Consider the following 19,115-nt stretch of genomic DNA (forward strand, 5'->3'; position numbering starts at 1 on the left):
GCGGAGCTGGCACCATAGACTCTTCCTAGAAGGCGCTGTTCCTCATTTTATGACATCACAATGAGACAGTTCCACTGTGGGGTCGCTTTTAATGATGAATTACCATTAAAAAGCACTTTAAAGCTCATATAGTTGATTTTCCACGATACAGACCCTTTAAAAAAAACTATAATTTGAGGTAAGAGCAACATTAGATTTGTTTTTACATCTTTTTCTGGAGTCATACTTCAATTGACAACAGTTTAAACATGTTTTTTAAAGATGCATTATAAATACATTTAAAAGTGCAGATTATGGCAAACATATGAGTTTTCAGTTTCCAGACAGATTTCAAAACCCTCTCCTCAGCCTGATTAACCGCGCCATGCCAGGCTGTGCACTCATGAAATCCCTGTGGGCTTTGGCTAATATCCAGCCTTTGCCTTCCAGATAAACAATGTTTAACTGAGTTTATAAAATGATCAGATTTTATTAAGCAATCATCAGCTTAAAGCATCCTTCCTGCTCGGCTAACAGAAAACTGGGAAGAAGACACAAACCAGCTAAAGGTTATCAATTAAAATGCATTTGTTGACATTAGGCTACAAAAACCAGCAACTTACCGGATGCATCTGAAGTTTGCATACGAGTGTGTTACAAAGTGAGTAATGACTGTGTCAAAACGCACAATAGTGCCTGTAGCTAAAGCTAAACAGAGTTTTCTCTGCATGTACCTATGAACATAATAAAATTACTACGTTTCAAAAGGATGTGCATGTGGAGGAAACACTGAACTGAACATGATTTATCTTCATTATTATTCATTGATCTGAAGAAAATGAGAGCGTTACACTCCCAACAAAAAATACCATCCATCATTATTAGGCAGCAAGCATGACACTTTAAATTCAAACTAAATTTTATTTTCATGTCATTTCATTTTTCTTTAAAAAAAAAAAAAAAAAAAAGCAGGTTTTCATTATGGAACTATTCATATGGTGATCATTTTAACGTCATCTTTAGTTTGTAGGACTTATTTTTTTATTTTATGTCTGTCAGTCATTGTTGGGAATTCCCATACCCTTCACACACACTGGGGATAACACTGTTGTTGGTTATTGTGTGCTTTCACATACATCAACTAGTGATGCAACCTGGACACATCATCAGTGATGTTACCTGGGGTCATGGAGTGTTTCGGGTCTTTCAAACATCATACACTCTCACCCAGGCGACCCAGCTGGGGTTGATCAAATCCCAGCTTGTGTCCAGGTAGCGCTACCCACCCACGGTTCCCCCCTCCTAATCCACAGCCACCTTGAGGCTACTTCTGCTGCCTCTGTTACTTCCTTAATGGCCCTGCGCTTGCTAGCCCCAGTGATGCCCAGCATATTGTACGCCCTACAAAGCGACTGGCCTATGAACCCCCTGCATCCCACCTCAATGGGCTCGCACCTTGCTTGTGCCGACACTCCTCCACTAGGTCTGCATACTTTGCCCTTTTCCTCTCATTTGCCTCATCGATCCGGTCCTCCCAGGGGACGGTCAACTCCAGGAGAACAACCTGCTTTGTAGCTTCTGAGATGAGCAGCATATCAGGCCTCAAGGTTGTACTGGTGATGGTTTCTGGAAATTTTCGTTGCTTTCCAAGGTCAACTTTTAGCTCCCAGTCTTGAGCTGTTGTTAACAGGCCTGAGTGGGTGACCCTGGCAGCTGGTGGTGGCTTCTCCCCAGCCCGGACTGGCTCCTACAGTGCTTAATGCCACTGCTTATGGTGTTGGCTATTGCCTTTAGCAATTGGTCATGGCGCCAGCGATAGCGTCCCTCTGCCAGGGCTTTTGAACAGCAGCTGAGGATGTGCTCCAGGGTCCCCCTCTTTAGGCACAGGTTACAAGCTGGTGACTCCACCTTTCCCCAGCAGAACAAATTAGAGGGGGTTGGTAGGACGTCATAGACCGCCTGTATCAGAAAAACGTATACAGTGTGACTCAGACTTCCACAATTCCGCCCATGACACTTTGCGTTCTGCTGAATGTTCCCATCTTGTCCAAGCGCCCTGCTGAGGCATCCCAACCACCCTGCTGGCTCGCTCCTCCTCAATAATTGCTCGCAACTCTTTCTGTATCAGTGATCTCTTATCCTTCCTCTGTGCCTCCTTTCTGTGGCATGCCGGAGCATAACCCAGCCCTGCCCTTCCATGGGTCACTGCTCCGACCAGTTCCCTGTGCCGGAGCCTCGACTCAGCCACGTCAACTGCCTCCGCTGCCTTCCACTTCCGCCCCGTTCGCACCTTGATCCCTGCTTGGGAGACCTTAGGATCCTCTGACTCTCTGTATTGGAGCACCTCCCTAGCACGGCTCACTTTGAACTCCTCGCTCAAACTACTTATTAGGAGTTTTAGCTTGTTGATCTGATCGTATAGTGCTATACTGCTCAGACTCTGAGGTAGCCCCAGCCATTTACGCAGAAACCTGCTGACTCTTCTTTCGAACCCCTCTATGGTAGAGATTGGGACTTCGTATATCATAAGAGGCCATAAAATCCGTGGGAGGATTCCATGCTGGTAAATCCAGGCCTTGAACTTGCCAGGTAGCCCAGACTTGTCCACAGCAGCTAGCCACGCTTCCAGCTCCAAGTTTGTTTCACGGATCCCTGCTGCATCTTTCAAGATGCAGTCAAAAACTTTTCCCAGACTCTTCACTGGTCTCTCCGTGATGGATGGTATCTCAGTAGAGCCTAGTGTGAAGCGAAATCTATCAACGATTTTCCCCTTCTTCAACACCAAAGATCTGGACTTTGTCGGCTTGAAGCTCATGCGTGCCCAAGTGGTAATCTCCTCCAGGCCCTTGAGGATCCATCTGCTCCCTGGAACGTGTGATGTTGTCACTGTTAGGTCATCCATAGAGGCCCTGATGGGCGGCTGACGGACCCCAGACTTTGTGAGGGGACCTCTACACTGAACCTCGGCCGACTTCACCAGCATATTCATGGCTAGTGCAAACAGGACCACTGAAATGGTGCATCCAGGGATTATCCCTTTCTCCAGCCTATGTCAGCCTGACGTTGTTGACCCAGCGGAGACTCTTAGACTGAAACTATTGTAGTAGTCCAGAATGAGAGCTCAAAATGTCAAATATTTTTGCTGATTTTTTTATAAAATGAGAGAATATGTATCAATATATATATACTGCTCACAAAAATTAAAGGAAGACTTTAAAGAAACACATTAGATACATCAGATCTCAATATGAAGTTGGCTATCTATACAAATAACGACAGCGCAGTGTCTTAGGAACAAAAAGATGCCAAGTCTTTTAATGGAAATAAAAGTTTTCGGCCTACAGAGGCTCAATTGTGTAGACACCATAAAATCAGAGTGAAATGAAGTTCTGGCAGGCTAGTCCATTTTTTCCAAAACTTCCTTTCTGCAACTCAAAATGCTTTTCAGTATCTTGTGTGGCCCCCACCAGCTTGTATGCATGCTTGACAATGTGGCGGCATGCTCCTAATGAGACGACGGATGGTGTCTTGTGGCATTTCCTCCCAGATCTGTGTGAGGGCATCCCTGAGCTTTTGTACAGTCTGAGGAGCAACCTGGCGGCGCCTAATGGACACAAACATAATGTCCCAGAGATGTTCTATTGGGTTTAAGTCAGAGGATTGTGAAGGCCATTCAATTGTTTCAATTCTGTAGGGCACGAGCAGTGCTCAGCCTGTTCCGCCTTGCACAAAGGAGCAGGTTTCGGTCCTGCTGAGGGTCGAGGCCCTCAGCTGCTTAACCAACAAGAAAATTATCAGACATGTTTAATTCATTTCATGCCAGGCCCAATAAAAAGGTGTTCCTTTTATTTTTGTGAGCAGCATATATATATATATATATATATATATATATATATATATATATATATATATATATATATATATATATATATATATATATATAAAGTGCTGAAAATACTAATATAAAGAACATTCTGTGTCCAGTCATCACTGACTCTTGTTTTATTTGCTCTGTATCTGCCATTGCTATGTCAACAGAGTTGAATCAGTCCACATTCTGACATCAGGGACATGGCTACCTGCAATTTGATGTGGTAAATCAAAATACCTTGTTTACCGTTTCTCAGGCTTTCAGTCGGGGACTAAAAACCGCCTCTGCTCTGGGATAATGGAAACAGGTTCAGTGGCCAAACATCCATGTGATTTTACTTTTCAATGGGTCATTCCACCATTTAATTCATAGTAGCAGAAGGTTCTACCTCTCTAGTAATTTGCTGTTTTTTTAAGTTTGGTTCCTAATTCATCTGCAATATTTTGTTGTCAGGGGGAGTAATGAGGAAGCAGCAGAAGGCACAGAGTTCTCAAATGGAACAGAGAGTGCTTTTTCGCTCACTCGGGCTTGATTTAGTGTCTCTCTGAGGAAGTACTAACTCGTCCGCCGCCCCTTTCAAGAGTCTGCCTATACAACATGTGAGGGTTGAGGTGATGGAGAGAACACTGAAAGCATCAGAATGCTTCCATGGGGTTTTGGGATCATGCAGAGGCAGATGGATGAGGTGAGGAGAAGCCTCCACGGTCATATTATGAATGAATGATGCTCACTAAAGTGAATTTTTTTAGCTCCAATCTTTTTGAATGACTGTCTCTGTCCACCAAAAGGAGCTCAAATTACTTTTTCAAAAAAGACGTGTCATTATGTAAAAACCAGAGCCATGAGACGCTTCATGCGAGAAAAACTTAACAGAAAGCAACATTTTCCTCTTTGATCTTGCATTTCATTCCGTCCCGCTGGTGTGTTTTGCGATTTGGTGTTTGTTTTGATCCTCGTTTTTCTCATCTGTAACGCACAGAAAGACACCTGCTGTGCACCGCAGTGGAGCTGGCAGCTGTGGCAGACAGGAAATAATTGACGCCCCAAGAAAGAGGGAGAGGATTGCTATCAAATATTAAAAAGCTCTTTTGAGAGATTTTTTTTTTTTCTTATTTCGTACCACACAGTTGAAGAGCATCGTTTATACACATCAGGACTACAGCAGAAACGCCATGAAAACCCGAGCAGCATCAACAATTAGCTCTCGGCTCGAGTGTGTTTTTTTTTAAAAGGTCTAGTAATTGGATAGGCTGGCATAAGTGGATTTCCAGCCAGTGCAGTGCCGCTTACTGATCCCACACTGACAATCTGATCTATTAAACATGTTTGAAAGACTCCTTCACAAATGTCAGCTCCGCACAGATACAACAAATGTTATTTTATTGTTTTAGCTCTAAACTTTTTTATTTTCCATAAACTCAGTCTGTTTTATTAGTTTTATTTTATTTATATGTGACTTAACGTTTTTTTATAAGTGGTTTACTAAGAAATTGATTGATTGCAGTTGTCTTGAACACTGGTTCACACTAGACACGTACGCCCGCGGAATAGAAGTCGCTTCCATTCGGCGCCCTTGTTAACCTATGATTCACACCAGGCGCGGAGCACCGTGGTCCTCCGCAGAAGGCTCGCACCGTGTAGCGATCGTTTCAGCGTTTTGTGCGCGAGCCACTAGTGATCCGTGTCAATTCTGGCAGGAAGTTACATCAAGATACATGAGAAAATCTGTTTTTTTTTTCAAATATAACCAACTTTTCACAATAAAACGCTGCAATTGAAAAATGCGATTATGTTTTTGTAAGTAAACAGACTGTAGAGTTGAGAATAAACATATAATCACAACACACGCTTCTCTCCGTGTGACTCAACAACAAATAAAATAAAGAAGTGTAGGCCTACTAACTACTTGCTTCTTCATAGAAGAACATGGGATAATTTTCTTAGGGTATTAACTTACCTAAAAAACAAAAAAAAGTACTAGTAGAAGCACCTGTTGTCCGTCGCGAAAAAATGCGCGTCTGGTGTGAACTGCAGGAGAAAGTGGATGTCGCGCACACTCCGCTCCAACGTCCAGTGTAAACCTAGCGTTAGGATGTATTCAGACTGGACACATTTGGTTCACTTAAAGTGAACCAGAGTTCGTTTCCCCCAATAATCTATAACAAATTTTCAGTGTGAATACACCCAAGTGGACCCTGGTCTGGGACCAGGAACCGCCCTTGGACCCATCTTTCGAGGTGGTCTCAGTTTGTTTCCAATCGGACTGAACTTCAGTGAATAGGCTCCATGCTCAGGGTGGAACAGCTGGACCAAAACAGCCACAATTGCAGAGCATTGTGGGATATAAACTGAAGATAAAAGAATTATTAATTATTACAGACTCAAAGTCCAAATAACAAAACTATAAAAACAAACAGAAATTCATAGATGAAAGGTTCAGTAATTATACATATAAAAATATTAAGACCAATGGACATAAGCATCAAAGTAAAAACACATATTACAAGCTTAAACACTGAAAGGCTTAAAAATGCATCCATGCTAGAACCTCCAGATTGGAGACTGATATCTAAGAGTGTTGTGCTTTATAAGAACATAGCAACTGATGAGCAACGAACAAATGTAAAGCAACAAAGAGACACAGCAACTCACTGAAATGTGGTTGGATGAGTGTAGGGTCATTAAAACAACTTTCAACGTGATACGCATTGCTTCTCACCCAAAAAATCTATACATCATTAACACTCTTAGCCTTCTTCTGGCCAGTAACTTGCTTGCTGCATACCTCCGCCGTACCAAAGTAGCAGTAAAAAGTGTTGCTGTATACCTGACATTGATACAGATGTTTAAAATTGGACAGCGAAATATAAAGTTTGAATAAGTGAACTATCCTGACAAGGATTACAAAGTGTAAGACAGGGTTGAGCAAACTACGACCCGGGGGTCATATGAGGCCCATTAGACCATTTAATCTGGCCTACCACTCTAAATTCATAATTAAGAGCGTTGGGAAAAATCAATTTGGCGATATATCTCGATATTTCATTTGGCCATACTTGTATTGTTTCAAATGTTTTAAATAACAAATAATTTAATTATTTATGAGCAAAAGTATACTTTGTTTTTGGACATATTGTGATACGTATCATATTGCTAGACGCGTAAATAAGCGCAAGATAACATCAGGCCATTAACAACAATAGACTAAAATTATCTGGTGGGCTGGATATAATTACTTGGAGGGCCGGATCCGGCCCCTGGGCCTTAACTTTGACACATTTTCCTTAGATGGAGCACCACATATTTTTTTTCTCACATTCATCTGTGTTTTTTGAGTCATTTTCTGATACTTCCAACACAGCAAACACTGCACTTTTCTAAGTGTGTGTTTTTCCATGAAAGACATCAATCAATCGTGCAATTGGCACAAAAAAGGGAACAAAAACCACAGTTTTTAAATTAGAAAAACTTGTTGTCGTCCAGATTCCATGGTTTTTCTTTCTTATATACCATAAGGTCGCTTACCAAAACACTTCAAGCATCTGATCCGGCCCATTTGTTTTAGAACCCTTTGTGCACCACCGGTCAAAAAGTTTGCCCACCTCTGGTGTAGGACTTCCATTATTCTTCCTCTTGTTCTTTACTTGTTATTCCTAGCCAATGAATAAAGGGATCTTTAGTCACATGGTTTTTTGTTCACAAGCTTTGGCGTGAAACGGAAATCTTCAGTAGGCAGCATTCTGAATACAGAGTAAGCACGAGGTTTAGGATTCAATCAGGACCAAATTAATAGGACTTTTGTCCGGATTTATCTGAGTACACCAAAAAGAAAAAGTAAAACATTTTTTAATTTAAACATCTCTTCTTCCAGTTCACAATATTTTGTCTGGCTGATTCAGACAATTGTAAACTAATGGGTCGTAGATGAGAGAGTTTTGTCCTTTCTATCTATGCACCTTTAAATATGGCTTTACGCATGCAAACAAAAACCGCTTCAGGTTTCGGGGCGGATTCTGCCCTTTGAGCGGGAAATGTCTGATAAAGTGTGACTCATTAAAAAAGGAGGTAATTTTAACACGAATACACCCTTAGTGATAATACAAGTTTCAAAGTCAGTTTTCAAATTTATTTTTTAAACTTGCATCAGCATTAATGGCATGTATTTAAAGGATCAAATAGCCATAGAAATTATTATTATTATTTTTTTTACAGTTGTAACAGGAATAAAACTTTCTGCATTTGAGTCCCTGAATGAAACCACCTGAGTTTGATAGACGGCAACTCTCTATAAAGTCTCATGACCAATGTTCTTCCTTTATTTTGAAATCCATCTTTAACAACCCTCTAGTGGTTACTGAGATTTTCATCTGGCTCCAATTACCGTTTTAAAGGGGAAAAAACCCTCAATAGTGTTGAATCATTGATTTTACACATGAGGGATGGATAAAGTCAGCGGTTTTATGAAACTTTGGACTGAATGAAGATCCTTTGAAGCCAGTTTTTCAGCTAATGATGCATCTGTGAATCAAAAATACACATTGAAGGAAACATTAATTTAACCTCAAATGTAGATACAGAGTTTACTTCCCTAAATAACCCTTAGGTGAAATACACAGGGTAGGATAATAGATGTTTCAAGGCTGTACAACTCCTCACTTCATACTTTATACACTTTCTCAGACATATCGACATTTTAAACATTTTCTTGCTTGTTTAATATTTCGCTGCTTTATGTTTCTTTTACTACCAAAATTAAACTTGATTTACTATGAAGTGATTTTTGTGCCACTATATTTGAAATCAACATTTCCAAAATTCCAAACAAAATCTTCCCTTTTATAAAACACACTTTCAAAGACATGATTTTTTTTCTTTCAGAATATTTTCCTTTGCTTTCAAAATACATTTTTGTGTTTGCAACACAACTCTTTGATTTTGCGTTCAAGATTTTCAGTTAAGTGAGATTTTTGTGCCAACTAACAGACAAGAGGGTTCATGCTGACTGGTCTATCCAATCGCGTGTGTCTGCCTCACATTAATGGATACACAGACTTTGTATCGGTTCTGTTCAATCAGAATTCTGAAGTCTTCAACTATTCTGGTCCGTTTTTCGTTGAGTAGAACCCAGAAGGAGCAGCAAAACCAATAAAAAACACAATAAAAAATCCAACAGGGTTCTATATTTATTTGTGTTAGTGTAGCGAGCAGCATGTTTAAACTTTCCACCGTTGATTTTACTGTTTTAAGGAGATCCTTGCCTATAAATTTACATATCCGACTAATTAAAAACTAATCAGTGGTAAAAGAATGATCAAAATGATTAAAAATGAATTTTTCTTCGGACAAAGACACAAAATCGTAGGTATAAAGAGCCTGTTTGACTCTCGGTAGCAAACACCATGTTGGATAAATATGGCAATTCCATTTAATAGAATCTAGACCAATCAGCAGGCTGTTTGGTGACACAAATGTCACTCAACTGAGTTCTAAACGCAAAATCAAAGATAGGAAGAAAGCGGGATGAGAGAAAACGCATCTGAAAACTTTTGCATAGAAAAAAGGAAAAAATATATTTTGAAAGCAAAGAAAAAGATGTTGAAAGCAAACATTAAATATTTTATTTGCAACTTTGAAAACTGACTTTTAAAATTGAATATTTTGTTAGCAATTTTGGAAATTTTGATCTCAAAACTGTGACTTTTGTATTCACTGTAGTAACATAAAAATCACAGGCAACACTTTATAAGATTCTTTACACTTTAACTAACATTAACAATGTGTTCATAGGGTGTTAGTAAGACATTTATTAGCTCAATATAAGCCAAAATAGTTTCTATAACATGCTTAGTAAGATTCATTAATATCTAAAGTGAGGTCATTGCCTACAAAGGCCATATTGATAAAAAACGTACAAGCTTAACAAATGTATTAAGAATCTTTATCAACATTATTTTGAGTGTTGTGCAGTACCTCATCTAAAGTGTTAAAAATCAGTTAACTGCTGTGTTTACATGCACTATCACACGGGCACAGCACCTTACACAGTTTCCTAGAAAATTATATTTTGGCTAAAAATGACATAATCATAATTAAAAGACCACTGGGAACACTTTTACAACAGAAGACAATAGGATTAGGACTTAAAGTTGAAGAATAGCACATGGGGATTGACTGGCTCAAGAATTCAGCCAACTCTTTCTAACTAAGTAAAGTGATGTGGCTCCATGTTACTTAAACCTAAAAACCTGCATCAAACTGACAGTTTGCTCCACAGAATTACAAGGAATTGGCTTTTGGTCCACTTCAGTTCAAGCCAAGTTTACCACTTTTTAAAATCCAGGAGTTCAAACTAAGAAATGAATGTGGTTGATAACAGACAGCTCTGGTGTGAAGACATATTTAACTGCAAAGAGCTTCATGAAGACGTTTTAAAAGTGCCTCTTTTCTAAGAAAGAAACGTAACATAAGCCAATGCATTTTCAAGAACAGGAATAGCTTCTAGTAAACTTCTTTTCAAACATACCTTTTGGGCCTGGAAGTATCCCTCTGTATACATCATCTTTAGAGATTCCTTTAGGAGGAATGGATGTAAAAGGTCTAACAGATCAGGGAAGGAGTTGTATGGTTTCCTGGTCTCTGTGACTGTAGAGGTGAGGCAGAGAGCCTTTGGAGAACAGTGTCTCTGAAAGATGAAAAGACATTTGCAGCCACTGTAGGGAAGCCTGCGGGCCACGGTGGATTAAGAGCGTGAAGCCAGGGCACCATCTCTGGGGTCATCGCTGGAAAGATGTCTGATGTTCGGAAAAAGCTGAAACGCCCTGTGATCTCAAGCTCAGAACTCACGCTGTGTCCAAGCTCAACACTACAACAAGAATCAGTGCAACTTCCTCAAAGGTACAGGTAAGACTTAGCCAAGAATGACTAAGACACAAACCTGCATTCCTGACGGCTCCTGCTGGCAAATGTCCTCGGGCAAAAATGAGCCCAACAAAGACTCAAAAGGGTTTTTTTGTCTTACAGAACAGTTTTTAATATATAAAGGAACGTCTTCTCCTGGTGGCAGTGAGTTCATAAACACTAGAGATGCCATCAGCAGGTGAAAACAAAGAGACTAATGAGGAATGGAAGATGTATGGCAAGCCAAGACGTACAAAAAGCTGACTTTAAGAGTTTCAGGGACTGAATCAACTGCAAGTTTTATCAAGTTTATGAGTTCTGTTTTCTGGAAAAATGCTTTTTAAGTTTGTTTTAATGAGTTTTCTTCAACAAATAACAAGTTTTTTTTATTTCTACTAATCTCTTTTACACATTTATGGTAAAAAATGGTCATTGAGAACTAGGAAATTACTAATTTCTAATTAATAATACATCAAGACATACACTTGGGCTTTTTGAAAAATCTCAATTTAAAAGTTCTCATCTCTTGCTGCCTCAAAAGAAGACAGAACATTAAAAAAAAATCGAATCCTGACCAACCCTTATTTGCTCTGTTACCTTCCGGTAAATACTACAGGATTAGGAAAACAAGGACTAAAGACTCAACTGCAATAAATATTTTGAACACTGTTAAGAAAAAATGTCCAGAATTCCAACCTGCAGCTGCTAGAGAAATATAATCAATCAATCCATCCATCCAATCTTCTTAACCGCTGCTTCCCTTTCAGGGTCGCGGGGGTGCTGGAGCCTATCCCGGCTACTGAAGGGCGAAGGCGGGGTACACCCTGGACAGGTCTCCAGTCTGTCTCAGGGCCTCAATCACAAACACATTCACTCTCACATTCACACCTAGGGGCAATTCAGAGTCACCAATGAACCTATGAAGCATGTTTTTGGACGGTGGGAGGAAGCCGGAGTCCCCGGTGAAAACCCACGCATGCACGGGGAGAACATGCAAACTCCACACAGAAAGGTCCCAGCCGGGATTCGAACCGGGGCCTTCTCGCTGTGAGGCGAGAGCGCTAACCACTGCGCCACCGTGCAGCCACGAGAAATACAATGTGGGATGTTTTAGAGTCGTTGTGTTTAGTCACACGGTGTTTTTAGATATATTTATCATTATTTATTCCTGCTTTAATAATGTCAAAACTATTTTTGTTGGCGGTAAATTCAACATGTTTCACGAATGAATGATGAACTGATCCGAGAGGAATTTTACAGTTTTTCCCAAATACTAAAACACTAAGTGCCATTCTTTAAACCATCCAATCAACTGATTGGATGGTTTAACAGAGGGTGAAGTGCAATAAATGTTAATCTGTTGAAAATAAAATAACAATCTCTAATACTATTTTACTCTATTTTTTAGGGGGTGAGCTTCAACATTTTTTGCAAACTTTTTTCTGAACAGTATCTAGTGTTCTGTGTCTTGCCTGCTGTGTGTGTGTTATCTTTGACAACTGAGTCTTCAACATGATTGCCATGCGAGCTTTCGACTTAAGAGTTAAGTATTTTGCATATTTAGTCCATAATTTTTTATGTATGATTTGATGTTTGGTGAAATTGGTCCTCTGTTTCAGTAAAGTGCGTTTTAGCAATTAGAAAAAAAAAACGTTAATATTCTAAGTACGTGAGATAATGACCATAAAGTATTTATCTATGTTTTAGATAAAACATGGATTCTCCAGTGACTCCACTTGTGTCAGTTCTTTATGGTTCAAAACCCATAGTACGATATAAACATAAGACATTAAAAACCTTAAAAAAAAAAAAAAAGGAAAACTGCCTAAAATGTACTCACAAAGTAAAATTATTCAAACCAATGTGCAAGTCTTTCTGAAAAACCATGCAGCATTTTAGACTCAATAAATAGACAAAAAAAAGGATTACATTATTAAAAAATAAAGCTGTTAAATGCAAAAAAGGCTTTAAAGTTAACTTCCACATGTTGCTGGATCAAATTCTAACGAATTAGCATAATACAACTGACTACTCAGTTGATAAAAGGTTATTTTCTGGAATGCGCAGGTAATCTGTCAGCCTTCAAACAAGATCTTAAGTGTTTGACCTTATATCTTCAAGGCTCTACCTTCAGATTTAAGCCTTTAAAAGCTGTGCGTGAACTGAAGGGTTTCTGAACAAAAAGGCACATCAAGTACCAGATTTATATATATTTATGTGATAATGTGAGCTGGTTGCTGTTGCAGCTCACAATGAGAGTTTTTGGAGATCTCCTGCCAAACAACAGAAGTCAAAAATTGGATTCAAATTCAGTTTGACTTTTTCACAGAGAATTAAAAAAGAACATGACATAAAGTAGCCTTGCAGGAGGAAAATATTTGTACCACTTTTTAATAAGTTCTTCTGACAATCAGAAAGTTTTCTGACATAACCTTGAGGAGAGGTTGTTTTTTTAAAGGATGTTTTTTATATAATTGGTATTTCTAGTCCCTATCCTTAGTGGTCTTTATCCCTGCCTTTAGCTTTAATGACATAATGGTAACAGACAAACTCATCTGTCCTGACAGAGTAATGGATACTTTGGCAAAAACGAGACAGGAGAAGCAAGGTTTGCAGCATGCACTGTCATAGAGACGGAGATGCATATATGTGACAACAGTTTGTTTACTTTAGCACTAAAACCATGTTTTAGCAGTAAATGGACAAAAAAATGTGGTGTTTGTGACTCAGCAGTTTAGAAAGACGATCAAGCTAATCAAAAAATGTATCGCACTAAAAAAATTCCAGCATACCATGAAGCAGAAATTCTTTTCTTGATAGATAAAAACTCCTGCTGTGTTCTTGAAGAACGAGCAGACTGATTGTTTTACAAAGTTACCAGAGGGTGACCAAAAAAAAAGCCCTGATGTTCTGTGAAAGAAAAACGTGAGAAGTCACAGATCTGTAAACAAAATGTAATGATGTGCCACAGCTGACAGCGTAACCTTTGTAGCACAGCGATCCTGAAAAGATGGAGATGACGTTAATCACAGAGTGCAGGAAATCTGTCAAGCAGCATACCAGTCATGGAATTTGAGATGGAGGCATATGGAGCAGCATTTATCCATGGAGGCGGCAAACTAAAAGGTGAGGGGTCTAATCAGGGCGTGCGACCCGTAATCTGTGGATTCCTGTCAGTATTAGTCAGAGTTATGCTTTGGTTTTGCTGAATAGTCAGCGAAAAGAGTCGCGCAAAGTTATCTTTGACGTGTTGAGGAAACAGTCTGCAAAACAGGAAAAACCCACAACACTGAGCTGTATCTGAGCACCTCCAGACAGAAGTGCACAGTTTGCAGATACTTATCAAAAATTTACATAAGAAGATAAGAGATATTGCTGTGACTTTTAAGCTATGTACACACTGGGTAATAGATGCATATGGATGTTTTTAGAATATGGTGTTCACTCTGGACTATTGCTACCTGATTCTAGTGCACGTACTTACAGTTGGTACGAGATGTCAAAGCTGTGTAAATATTTTAAATATCAATATATAATAGACTTTGTGTCATATAATTCCGGCCGGGCACAAAGCGATTAAGTAATTTCAGTTCGCGCTTTCATAAATGGAAAAGGAAACCATTCATACGCCACTACCGATTGGTCAAGGAATAACTGGTTTAACTTTTAATGCATGTTCTGTGGCCGAACGTTTTGTATGTAGAACCCTGAAACAGCCTGAAAAACTTGAGTTATGATGTGTGGCCACAAGAATTTTGAAGGTGGGTGTCATGGATTAGGGTGATGGGAAACCCAAAAACGACAAATTTAGTAGTGCATTCATAGTTTTTAATAATCTGGTGAAACTGAGACAGGACAAGAAAAATGGTTTGGGATGTAGATGCTGACACTGGCACAGGAACTAAGACTTGGCGACACTGGTTTAGGAAACAAGATGCGGTGACAATGGATCACGAACAAAGACTCAGGTACAGGCTCAGGAACCAAGACTAGGGGATGCCATTTCAGGAACCCAGATTCGAGGCCACCTGTTCAGGAAGCAAGACTTACAGACACCGGTTCAGGAAGCAAGACTTAAAGACACCGGTTCAGGAAACAAGATGCAGCAACAATGGATCACGAACAAAGACTCAGGTACAGGCTCAGGAACCAAGACTAGGGGATGCCGTTTCAGGAACCCAGACTCGAGGCCACCTGTTCAGGAAGCAAGACTTAAAGACACCTATTCAGGAAGCAAGACTGAAAGACACCTGTTCAGGAAGCAAGACTGAAAGACACCGGTTCAGGAAACAAGATGTAGCAGCAATGGATCACGAACAAAGACTCAGGTACAGGCTCAGGAACCAAGACTAGGGGATGCCGTTTCAGGAACCCAGACTCGAGGCCACCTGTTCAGGAAGCAAGACTTAAAGACACCTGTTCAGGAAGCAAGACTGAAAGACACCTGTTCAGGAAGCAAGACTGAAAGACACCTGTTCAGGAAGCAAGACTGAAAGACACCGGTTCAGGAAACAAGATGCAGCAACAATGGATCACGAACAAAGACGCCGTAACACGGGTTCAGGAAGAAAAACTCGAGGACACTGGTTCAGGAAAAAACACTTGGGTACACAGGCTCAGGAACCAAGACTAGGGGATGCCGTTTCAGGAACCAAGACTCGAGGCCACCTGTTCAGGAAGGAAGACATAAGGACACCGGTTAAGAAAGCAAGACTTGGGTACACTGGTTCAGGAATGATGATCTGGGGGAAACGGGTTCAGGAACTAAGACTTGGGGACACCAGTTTAGAAATTATGACTTGGGGACACTGCTTCAGGAACCTAGAGTTCGGGACACCAGTTCAGGAATGAAGATCTGGGGGACACTAGTTCTGGAACAAACACCGGGAGACACTGGTTTGGGAACCAAGACTCGGGGACACTGCTTCTGGAAAGAAGACTCTGGGGGACACAGGTTAAGGAAAGAAGACCCTGGGACACCTGTTCAGAAACAATGACTTGGGGACACATCTTTAGGAACAAAACAAGACAAGTGATAAAGACAGAAACATTCAGACCTTAGGGTTGGTCCTTTGGCATGTAGAGGAATGGCCGTGGAGGTTATCAAAGGGGAATTGACAGATGATATTACGGCAAAAACTGGGTACACTATGCCAGCTTTATAGGAGGCGAAACACCTGGCAAGAATCAGAGTTAATCAACAGCAGAACCTGCTGCAGCTCAGTCAGAGACAACAGCTCTGACGGCAGAAGCCCAAAATTAGCTGATGTAGTTACCCTACAGTTATATCCCAGCATTCCTTGGTTTATGCCCTTTTCCGCTAGCTTACTGTCCCTCATCTGGTCCTGATTCATCCCGATTTGAACAAAAAAATGCTCAGAAATGCAGTTTAATCTTTATTTCTTTTTAAATAAATATTCTTCATTATTAGGAAAATGCTACAAGAATTTGTTAAAAACACCAAAAACATGATTTTCATTGGAGTGGGCCATTAAAGGTATAGTCCCAACCATATGAACTAAAACTGGATTTTAGTTCAGCCCACAGATTGGCCAGAGAGTGATATCACACAAGTTAATGTCGTTCACACTCTGGTGGACAATAACTATGGATATCTTTCTTCCAAAACAGAAAGAAAATAGAACCATCATCCAGATCATTTTTCTACTTTTTTATCAATGTCTTCATATAAAACCTAGAGAGTGAGCAGCAGAGTCAGTGTGCAATTTAACCATTTTATGTCATTGATGTATTGAAAGCTGGAAAAACGAGCAGCAGCACCACTGTCTCCTTGATTTTCATCATTGGTTTGACACAACTAAAAAAAAATAGGAGCGCGTTGGTGGACGTGGAAAGACGTCTGCAGAATGTTGGGCTACCTTAAATGACACACCTGCCTTCCCACTTTAAGACTGGGTTATAAGACAGTTGAAATTGGACTTAAATGAAAGGGTATTGTTGCATCTTGTGGAATGCAGATGGAAACCATATAATACAAAAATAAACAGCCTTTATTTGTATCACTATGAGGCTCTGTTTAAACCTCAGCAGTTGTTCTGGTTGTAACTACAGACCAAAAACAAAAACCTTTTTCAAACAAACATTCAATTGAAATGAATGTAGGTCGCCATGGTTCATCAGATCTTAACAGGCAGGAGTTGAATATGATTAATTCAAACTCAAGAACAGATAGAGAACTCTAAAGCGCTGTTCTGTTTACACCAGTGCACAGAACTGAGATTAAAATAGATTCTATCTCAATCAAAATTGAGTTTAGTAGAGAGGTTAATTTTATTTTGAACACACATGCTCTGGAAATTCTGCAAATACAGCTGTTGACCGTTCAACACTGACGATGTCACTGGGAACATCTAAAAAATACACAATCCGTGATATACCTTGATTCTAAGATCGCGTACACGACCAACATAAGTCAGCTGATTCTAACATGAATGATACCAAAATGCAACAGGTTACTGATTTACGTTGTTTGAATAATGCTACACTCACAAATTTAACTGCCATGATGTGATGGGGAGGAATTGGCAGAATCGTCCAGATTTAATGAAGCTGCCTGATTATTTTTAAATTATTGGAGTGTTCATGGATGTAGATGGCAGCAGTCAGGCGATCATCAGGTGTGGAGGACGACCTGCTTTTATTTACCCCCGGTTTTCCATGCTGCTGGTGGGAAATCATATGAGCGGCTAAAAAACGTTGGCATTTTGGGATATGTGACCATCACTACAGCAAAGTGTTTCATATCGGCATAAAGCTGCTTTTCTCCACTTCATAATCCACTGGAATTACATTGATCGTGTAAAAGATTGAAGAGTTACGATAGTCAAAAAATTTAAACACTGGCATTAAAGCTCTGGTGTTAAAAATATGATTTGGAGCAAATATAACCCTCTTAAGACTCTAGCTAATATGACCCTCTATACATGTAAGCAGAACTACTGTGGTAATATGATGTCCAGGCTCTTGGACACCAGATCTTAAGAGGCTAAAAACTTCTTTTGATGCTGGTAATAATAAAGTAAGTGGAAACAGATTATTTTCTACTATTTTTATTAAGATTTCACTAAAAGTATAATTTGTGCACTACTAAATAAGATTAGCAGTTTTTACCAATTGGTTATTTGTTGTCCAAATTTCCAAGAAAATTTGCTAATTGGCGAAAAGAGCTGTTTAGTTTGACTGATTTGATATAAAAGGGATCCCCACATCAGTGATTTTCAATCTCTCCCCTTAAAATAGTTACAGACTTGAACAGCCACAAATTAGAGATACTTTCTCTATAAGTCATTATATGGCCGATCAATAAAATTTCAGTCACTGGAAAGCATTTCACCTCCTGGTTTCCTCTTTAGATCCCATATTTTGTCAAAAACAGAAAACATATTGGGATATTGGTTGAGATTGCTATTACATTTTTTTTTAAATAGCTTTGTTCAGAAATCAATGCCTCCAACAGGTTTATCTGTATTTCAGTGCCCTGCATTATACTGATTTCAACAGGTTTTAAAAAACGCTCTGCTGCTTTTCATTTACTTCACTTCCTGGAAAAGCTGAATGTAATCCTGCCAAAAGGTTCCTCCTATTATGAGCACTGAGATTCTTATTTCAAGGTTTCTTTCATGAATCCTAAAATATATTTAGCATAATAAAACTTTTTTTTTTAAAGTAAGAACTATAAGCAATATAATCCAACAGAAAAATTTAAATAATTGGGCAGTTAGCTGCAATACGAGGCCAAAATCATTTATAAAATAAAGATTATCAATTCTTGGAAAAAGTTTTAGACCCTGAGCGTTCCCTTTCAATCCACTCCATTTACATTTTAAATGGCTGTTTTTATCCTTTTTGGGTATATATTTACGTAGTTTTTTTATTTTTATTAATTATAACAGTTGGGTTACAATTTGAGCTTTTATTCTGAAGGCATGTGACAGTGTGTGCAGACTTGCTGGTTGCCTGCCACATACCAGTTGCGTACACGTCCTCACATGAAACCCTTTTAATCAGATTCAACGTGACAAACAGACGTATGCTGCTATAAGGAATAAATACTCACATGTGAGTCTAAAAGGATTCCTGTTGAAACCCCTGGAGGCTGTAAGGAGAGCAACGTCTGGCAAGCTGCTGATACATGTGTCTGTTTCGGTATGGAACAACATACATTAGTCATAGGATAGAAGGCTTATATCTGTTCCAGATAAATGTACTGCATTTACTTGAAATGGTCTATGGAACCAAAATAGTCTCACACGATTTGTGTGCGTAATTCCTGATTTGTAACTCATGCAATACGTTTTGTGCATAACTGTGTGTACTTGCAATTGTGCACACACAAATAAAAAATACA

The 19,115-nt window shown here is 39.5% G+C and overlaps 1 pseudogene; it reads right to left on the reverse strand.

Annotated features, from left to right (window-relative positions):
* Positions 1 to 691: 691 nt before the first annotated feature.
* LOC112161814 lies at positions 692 to 16,101 on the reverse strand (annotated as a pseudogene).
* Positions 16,102 to 19,115: the final 3,014 nt, after the last annotated feature.

This window comes from Oryzias melastigma, linkage group LG15, assembly GCF_002922805.2.
Source record: "Oryzias melastigma strain HK-1 linkage group LG15, ASM292280v2, whole genome shotgun sequence".
NCBI lineage: Eukaryota > Metazoa > Chordata > Actinopteri > Beloniformes > Adrianichthyidae > Oryzias > Oryzias melastigma.